We start from the raw sequence: 9,257 nt of genomic DNA on the forward strand, positions 1-9,257 counted from the left end.
ACTCTTTACCGCAGATCTTCTCGCAAGATGAAAGAGAGTTTGATTACTTTACTGTAGACTGGAACTCTTGCTTGGTGAAATCCATCCTTACAATTTCAAACCAATAAATCAGACACCTTGTAAAGCGGTGCATTGCCACCTTGTTTTGCTCATCATTAATTGTAAATCACTGTTGCTAATATCTAAGGGATTCCTGAGTCACAGTATGGAAAATTAAACAGACGTAGAATTGTTGGCCAGGCTTATTTCCACAGGGCATTCCAGGCATTCCTCGAATGTCAGAAGATGCTATAAATATTTAAGAATGTAAAACATTAAGAACAGATGAATCACATGAAAAGAGGAGAAGGCAGTTTAGTCTTGTCAGAAGTGCCTGAAAAAATGACAGAGATGTTTAAGAGATGTTCTAAGCTTTTTTCCATAAGAAAAACCAAAACAATTTTGGAAATGTTTGCTATTTGTGGTATTGCAAAACATGCATTTTCCTTTCGGTGTTATTATTTGTGGTTCCAATAAGATAAGATGAAATAGTATCTCATGTGACTAAAATAGTGCCTCTCATGTGAACTTCTCAAACCACAGCCTTTTTCTTCCTGTAGTTTCAGTGTCTAGCCTAATAAGCATCAGTAGCTCTAATGCAAAGAAGATGGATGTGTCTCTTGTGGCCAACTGTAAAAAGCACACGAACCCATGCAAACATATCTTAATTAATAATATATGCTCATCACTTGTTTATATATACTTACTTTTCATATCTGAAAGAATAACCGAGCAGTGATGACATAAGGTTGACATTTCAATGGTGAAATTGTTCAAACACCTACGCAGTCATTCATCTGCCAAAACCCAGAGTACGGTAACGTGGCTGCAACTTTATTTAACCCTTCTGTGTAGAATTACCGTTTAATCTGAAATATATGATTACCAACCAAGATTAATATCTTGATCTTCAGTTACATTCACGCTCTTTACATGGCGTGTCCTTCATGTCGTTTGTTTGACAAACAGAAAGCCAAGTTTAATAGATAGGGGTCACTTTTAAAGTCACATGACTTTGTTGTTGTTGTTGCAGATCTTGATTATATTTAAAACACAGTAAAATAGAGTAAAATAGCCCAGCTAACAAACACAACAGTTAGGTAAAGTATTGGTCATTTTGGTAATTTCATGACTTACCAATAGGCAACATAACCACAAAGTTGTGCGCACGTAATTTCATTATCATTCTATTGTGTCAATACATCCTTCTTACATTACAGGATAACCAAGAACGTCCCAGATATGTACTCTGTTAATAATATATTAGCAGTTTTATGACTTACTGGCAACATAACCACACCGTTGTATGCTCATAATTTCATTACCGTCTTACCATTTTGAAAAGACTCTAAAACCCTTGTTAATAGCATTGTTTTTAAAATAGTAACAGTTAGTCTGCTGGTGTCTGTGAGTTAACATGACGATCTAGAACATCAGCTGCTGGAGAGGAGAGGATGTGTATGAAATTTCTGTCATTTTTGCCAAAAAAGTTCAACAATTGCCTCGGATTGCTTAATGAACGTTACCTACAGTCTGCTACTCTAAGCACTTTTGTTAATGTTTATACATCTGTAATTATGGTATTTTTCCTTAATTACTTGAAATGCACAGTTACGCTAGCATAACATAACGTTATCTGTTTATAAAGATGCTGAGCACTGAATACCTTTAAAGATGAACATCAGTGCAAATACTAATAAAATATTAATACTTTGTATTTTACTGAGTGTATTTTACTGTTCTTATATGTTTGTTTTTCAAAATAAATACACTGAATTCGAGGCAAAACTATTCGAGTCCCAGCTCTCAGCGAGGTTGTGGCAAGGGGACAAACTCCTCCGTTCCCTCCATCAGGGAATGAGGGTTGCATACATAACAGAGACGTTCCCTGTCTGTCAGTCACTACAAGTTACGTTGTGACGACAGACTGGGGTCCAATGGAAAATGCAACAACCTGAACCTGTTACCACCTGATAGCACTGCGATTGTTGGCAAGCGACGCATTTCAGACTAATCCAAAGGTTGGAGATGAGAAGCTGAAAAACAGCCAAGACATCAAGACATGAGGATTTAGATTACCTTATCTTTCATCAAACAGTCATTTAACTTGAATCTGTAAAAACGCTTATAACACCATTCACTGTAATATGTAGTAAACCTTAAAATAAACATTTTTCATACTAATACAACCGTGCAAACTCACTTGTAGCATTCAAAATGACAGAAATAGGCTTTATTAAAACTATACAATACAGTATCAGTAGAGTACAGATGTTTAATATAAGTAATTATCTTAAATTGTATTATTGAATTGTAATATTGACGCATTGCTATTTATCTTGAATTTGCTCCAACTAAAGGCCAATGTGAGGCTAATGTTGTATTCATCAGCCATAATAATGTAATATAATACTTGTCATTTGGTATTCTCTTGATTTAAAAATGAGAACAAGGGACAATTTAGAAAACTAATACGATTTGTCTTCCGAATCCACAAAACAACCATCATAAGGTAGGGCAGGGCTTACATTGCTCCTTAGTTCTCTTGCGCTTTTTTCCCGTATTCCCTCCCCTCTCCTCCTCGTTTCTTCAGATGAATTTGACAATATTTGCCAGTCTTTGGTATCTGCTGCAGAAGAAGAACTGCATATCACAAGCCATCCCAAAATCACAGCCTGCGTTTCAGAGACTTTTTATTTAAGAAAACACCAGGTTTACTGAAGTAAGTCTTGCAGAATGCAATTTTTGTATGAATGTTTTACATTGTGTCTTTGTGGTCCTTGTCTTGTGCTATTTAGTTACAGAATAATGCTAAATATCATTTGCTTAGGTAGTTTATGATGAAGTCAGATTATGCAGCATGAACATTGCATGTTTTTTTACTGTAAGAAATCTTTCTAAAAGAAAAATTGCAATTCTCTAAAACTAAAAAAATCTGACATATCAGAGCCCCCATTAAACATCAGAGACATGGGTTAATTTGACTAAAACAATTAGTGAATAAAATAAGCATTTTATATAACTATATATATATATATATATATATATATATATATATATATATATATATATATATATATATATATATATATATATAACTTATACTCCATCTCCAACAAATTAATAATTTCTCTAACATTCTCAGACTCTTTTGAACATACTGTGTACATCAAATCACTCATTTTACAAACATACACTGTAAATGTTCATATATCCCATTATTTAAAGGTCAACCAACTAAGATCTTCCTAAATATTAGAAGTCTGAAAATGTCTGAACAAATATCTATTGCAGCTGTTACAGTGTGCTTATGTTATAACATTTAGAGTTTGTCTTTCTGATCCAGTCTTCAAGTTGACTAATTCAAACCAAAGCATAACTAAACATGTTTAATCAATGCAACTAAATAAACAGTGAGTGAGAGGAGAGAATAGCAAACTGTACAGACAGACACCCTGTGTTTTAACAGTTCAGTGGTTTTGGACAACCTTTCATTGTTTCCAGAATAAATTGACTAAACTCTTGTTTAATGCCAGCGGATAACAATAGAAACTAGTATGTAAATTTGCTTAACACAATATTAATGGTGCTTGCCATATCAAAACACGGGACTGCCGTGTAATGTCTTCACGTTCAGATTTGAAGATATGCCTGTGAAGGTTAGAGTTGCTAGGGTGCTTAATAGTGATTATAAGGTCATCTAGGCTTTCATGATGGCAGCGATTAGTTGCTAGGTGCTCGAATGGTTGCTAGGGTGTGGCTTGACATATTTAAAATGATCCCGAGAGACTAATCTGAGACTACCTGAGATAAATGAGCCCACCAACATGATATTATGTGATATTATCATGTAATCGAGTTGTTCAATACAAAATTTCTATAGTAGGTAAAACAATGCTCAAATGCTGTTTCATGGGCTGATTCTCACAGTAGTATATATCTATGGGGCACCTTTGGGGGCTCTTGCACCCCACTGCAGGCTATGTTCTTACACAGCTTGTCAGCTGCTTCAAATGTGGTGAGCTACATTTCAATGCTACGACCTGTTAAATTTTGCCTCGATGCAAGGTCTGTGGAATTTGTGGCCTATTTTTGCCAGCTATATAGTAATGTTATCCTCAATCACTTATAAAAATCATAGGTCTGTTTTTTTTCATGGGTCTGTGATAAACCTTACCATGATTGCCAAACAGAACAGTAATATTGATGCTAATGATAAGGATCTTTGAGACTGATCTTCCATTATGGGCACAAGTAAATTGCCAAACTAGAATAGAGTATTCTATAACTGTTTACTGATTTTCTGTTCTCTTAAGTACTGTGTGTGAATTTGTATGGATTCTGTTCTTCATTTGTGTTTATTAAGTTTTGGGTGGACATCTGTTTTCTTTGCATACCTTTGGAAATGTTTGGCCTGGAATGTCTGAAATTACTGGCAAACACTCTGGGAAAAAAGACAGGAAAGAATGTTCTTATTTCTTAAAGGATATTTTTTTATAAGTAGAATCAGTTACAAGGGTGTGCCTTAGTGCCTCTGGTAATGGTTCAGGAATTTTTATTTCTGCATTCTGTTAAAGTTAGGTCATTAATGATGTGCATTAAAGGAATAGTTCATCCAAAATTACCCCATAATTGACATTCTTCTTTCAGATGAACACAGACGGACTTTTGTTTTAAAAATGTATCCTGGCACTTTCAAGCTTGGTAATGCTGGTGGATAGTGGCCATTATTTTGAAGTTATGTGAAATGGCATATATCTGTTATAAAACTAACTCTGAGGGGTTAACGCATGTCTTCTGAAGCAGATCGATGGATTTTTGTAAATTGTTTAAATTTAAACTAAAATTAGTAAGTTACGCATTATGTTATTACTCCCGTAATATTACGTGTTATCCCCTCTGAGAAGTATAGGTAGGCAATGCCATTTTATGATGTATGTATGTCATGTTATACCATTCCCAAAACCTTCAAACTGGCTGTAGTTAAGCCTCTTATTAAGAAACCACATCTTGATCCCAAAGACTTAGTAAATTACAGACCAATCTCTAATCTCCCTTTTCTGTCAAAGATACTAGAAAAGGTAGTATCCTCACAACTGTATTTCCTTTTAGAAAAAAATGGTGTCTGTGAGGATTTCCAATCAGGTTTTAGACCGTACCATAGTACTGAGACTGCTCTCATTAGAGTTACTAATGACCTGCTTCTATCATCGGATCGTGGTTTTAACTTCGTTATTAGTGCTATTAGATCTTAGCGCAGCATTTGATACAATCGATCACAACATTCTCTTGGATAGACTAGAAAACCATGTTGGCATTAGAGGAAGCGCCTTAGCATGGTTTAAATCATATCTATCAGTTTGTAGCACTAAATGAGGAGGTATCATATCAATCAAAAGTGAAATATGGAGTTCCTCAAGGCTCAGTGCTAGGACCGTTACTTTTCAATCTATACATGTTACCTCTGGGAGACATTATCAGGAGTCATGGTGTTAGCTTTCACTGCTATGCTGATGATATTCAGCTCTATATTTCAGCGCAGCCTGGTGATACACACCAAATTGAGAATCTAACAGAATGCATAGTCGATATAAAAAGCTGGATGATGAGTAACTTCTTAATGTTAAATTCTGAAAACAACTGAGGTGCTAATAATTGGACCTAAAAACCCCACATATAATAATCTAGAACACAGTCTAACACTTGATGGCTGCTCTGTTAATTCTTCATCGTCAGTTAGGAACCTAGGTGTGCTGTTTGACCGCAATCTTTCCTTCGAAAACCATGTTTCTAGCATCTGTAAAACTGCGTTTTTCCATCTTAAAAATATATCTAAATTACGACCTATGCTTTCAACCTCTAATGCAGAAATATTAATTCATGTGTTTATGACCTCGAGGTTAGATTATTGTAATGATTTATTGGGTGGTTGTTCTGAACGCTTGATAAACAAATTTCAGCTAGTCCAAAATGCAGCAGCCAGAGTCCTTACTAGAACTAGGAAGTATGATCATATTAGCCCGGTTCTGTCAACACTGCACTGGCTCCCTTTCAAACATCGAATAGATTTTAAAATCTTATTAATTACCTATAAAGCCCTGAAAGGTTTAGCTCCTCAATACTTGAGCGAGCTCTTATCACATTATAGTCCTGCCCATCCGCTGCGTTCTCAAAACTCTGGCCATTTGATAATACCTAGAATATCACAATCAACTGCGAGGCGGCAGATCATTTTCCTATCTAGCACCTAAACTCTGGAACAATCTCCTAACTCTGTTCGGGAAGCAGACACACTCTGCCAGTTTAAATCTAGATTAAAGACACATCTTTTTAACTTAGCCTACACATACTACACCAACACACCTTTTATTATTCAAATCCGTTAAAGGATTTTTAGGCTGCATTAATTAGATCAGCTGGAACCGGGAACACTACTCCTAAAATACGATGTACTTGTGACATCGTAAAAAGAATGGCATCTACGCTAATATTAGTCCTGTTTCTTTCTCAATCTGTTTTCACAGTTTGTATCCAGACTAGATGGTCGATCAGCACCCAGAGATTATGTTCATCAGAGACCAGAAAACCTAGATGTGGACAGATCACCAGATCCTGATGCACACACACACACACACACACACACACACACACTAAGTCATTTACACTATCTGACACAGCTGCATTTAAAATTGAACTGGAAGTTAAGTTCTGGGCGTCCGGTCAGAGGAGAACTGGCCCCAAGGTTTTTTTTTTCTCCATTCTGTATGGATGGGGTTTTGGTTCCTTGCCGCTGTCGCCTCTGGCTTGCTTTGTTGGGGACACTTAACTTCTAGTGATATTTAGATTGTATATAATAGTAATAATAGAGTATTGTAAGCACATATCACTACCATAGTTGATAGCTGCTTTATGGAGCCTGCTCAAATTTTTTTTCTATAGTCATAGTTTTTTACCTTGCCTGTTTTCCTGTGTTCTGATTCTTGTCCATGTTTTTCAGGTTACTAATTCATCTTGCCATTCGGATGCCATTATATTTGCACCTTTCCTGGACTTTTTTCTCATGTTATCGGATTACCCCTCTTGTCAAGCCCTATTGGATATTGTTTGCTGATCTTTGGGTGGTCTGTTTTTTTGGACTGCTCTTATTTTGCCTCTGTTATACCTGTTTCCTGTTTATCTACCCAAACTTGTTTTTGGCCATGTCTTGGAATAAAGTTGTGCATACGGATCTGCATGTTTTCTTTTCATTCTGAAAAAATGAAGAGTATGGGACACCATAATGTCCTTTCCATTCCTTCCTTTACATTTCCTTAAAAGCTACGCAGCTAAAATGTAAATTAGTTCCACGTTCTGCAGTTTCTCTTTTTCAGTATTCTCTGCAGTGTCCAATCCAATAGGCTCATTAAAAACACTAGATGGGGCACATTGCAAATTACATTATTTAAAAAAAAGATGTTTATAAAGGAAGCAGTTTCATAGGTTCATTGTCGCATTCCTTGCATTGTTTTGTGTCTGATTAGTGGGTGTATCCGATCGTGCGCGAGCTGATAGAAATCAGCTGTGGCTCGTTCACTCTCGCTATTTATTGTGTGCATTTGGTCTTGTCTTTTGTCAGTTCCTTCCGCGTCCTGTTTAGCTCACTGATTCTCCGGACTCCTAGTGGCCTTTTCACAGTCTGGTTTTGACTCTGTTTCCCCAAGTGGACGCTTAAAACTGGCTTCTCATGGATTCCCTTTGCGATTCCTGGATTTCCTACTCTGAGACTATTTACTTCCTGAGAATTGCCTTATTGTTCTTTGTCAATAAACTCACTTAAACTCACTTTAACCGCACTTAAATCCTCTTTTTCTGGCGTGACAGTATTAGCTGTTATGTTAGGACATGTCAGGAAAATAACATCATAGTGTCCTTTTTGATCTAGTTATATTTCAATGTGGCACAAACCATCACAGATTTTCCAAATGAACATCCAAATGTTCCTACTATGATTTTTACAGAGCCTGCTGATGCAAGATTCTGCAATGACTTTTTTTTTTTTTAACTCAAAGTTTATAGACAACAGAGACACCAAATACATCAAAGACCTATCAATAACAAAAGCCAATAAAAGTGTAACCTCATGTCACCTGCATCTGTGCAAAAAAAAAAAAAAAAAAAATTGAATACACCCCAACAGCTACAAGCCAAGGGGCAATTAGCACATACAGTCTGCTCCTGCATGACAGGGAACAACTCTGCGTATGAGCAGTTTTCATAATAACAACTGCCCTCTTGACTTGTCATTTGCTTCCTTTTGTTTCTGTGCATAAGCAGAACATCCAAATAGTAATATTTTTCACAAATGGGCACCCTGTCCAGTTAGCACTAATCATAAGGAACACATAAAAAGGCTGAATAGGCTCAAGGTCAGCTCAGCCTTTTGACTGGTAACCAACTGATGATCTTTCCAAATACGAAACAAGCGATATAGGTACAAATAGGCAGGCAGGTTCTGGTGGAGGACGGGCCCCCAGGAGGAACAGACGGAGGGAGAAGACAGGAGGGATCCGAGCAGGAGGAGATCCATGGGATCCAGAGCACAGCCATGATGGTCCACGGTGGATATTATCAAATATTACCAAAGAAAACTTTAATAATTCTGCATTGTTTATTCATTTGATCTTTCATTTAAGAATAAACCTTTAAATGAAGTAAAAACGTAGAGGTGGGGGAAAATCATGTTAGAAAATAAATATCTAGTCACAATGGCCACAAATATTGGTACCCTTTAGATATTCTAATGATTAATATATAGTATATAGTATTAATATATAAAGTATAGTCCCAATACCAAAATATAAATATTAAAAACTGAATATATATATATATATATATATATATATATATATATATATATATATATATATATATATATATATATATATATATATATATTCAGGGAGAGAGAGAGTTTATCTAATATTTAATATGACTAAATTGTGATATTATAGATCTCATTATGGATCTGCATTTAACCCTATGCACTGATACTATAGTGGTGCTAAACATCAGTAAAATAAAAATGAATTGAATCACTATTATCATGTTCATACTTGTTACTTCCTTTGTGATTTTGGGCATCACAATTTGTGCTCCTTCCTCACTGCAGTCTACAGAGGCGGAGTTTTTTTTTAGTACATAAATTCTGATCCCACTGTCCTGTGATATAATTTAAGCTT

At 35.8% G+C, this 9,257-nt stretch overlaps 1 long non-coding RNA gene across 1 annotated transcript; it reads left to right on the forward strand.

Annotated features, from left to right (window-relative positions):
* The first annotated feature begins 2,731 nt into the window (after positions 1-2,731).
* On the forward strand, positions 2,732-7,267 carry LOC122335095. Its single transcript, XR_006248920.1, has 2 exons — positions 2,732-2,761; positions 7,037-7,267. It is a non-coding gene; the product is annotated as an uncharacterized LOC122335095 (long non-coding RNA).
* The last annotated feature ends 1,990 nt before the right edge of the window (positions 7,268-9,257 follow it).

Source organism: Puntigrus tetrazona, unplaced genomic scaffold (assembly GCF_018831695.1).
Source record: "Puntigrus tetrazona isolate hp1 unplaced genomic scaffold, ASM1883169v1 S000000716, whole genome shotgun sequence".
Taxonomy (NCBI): Eukaryota; Metazoa; Chordata; class Actinopteri; order Cypriniformes; family Cyprinidae; genus Puntigrus; species Puntigrus tetrazona.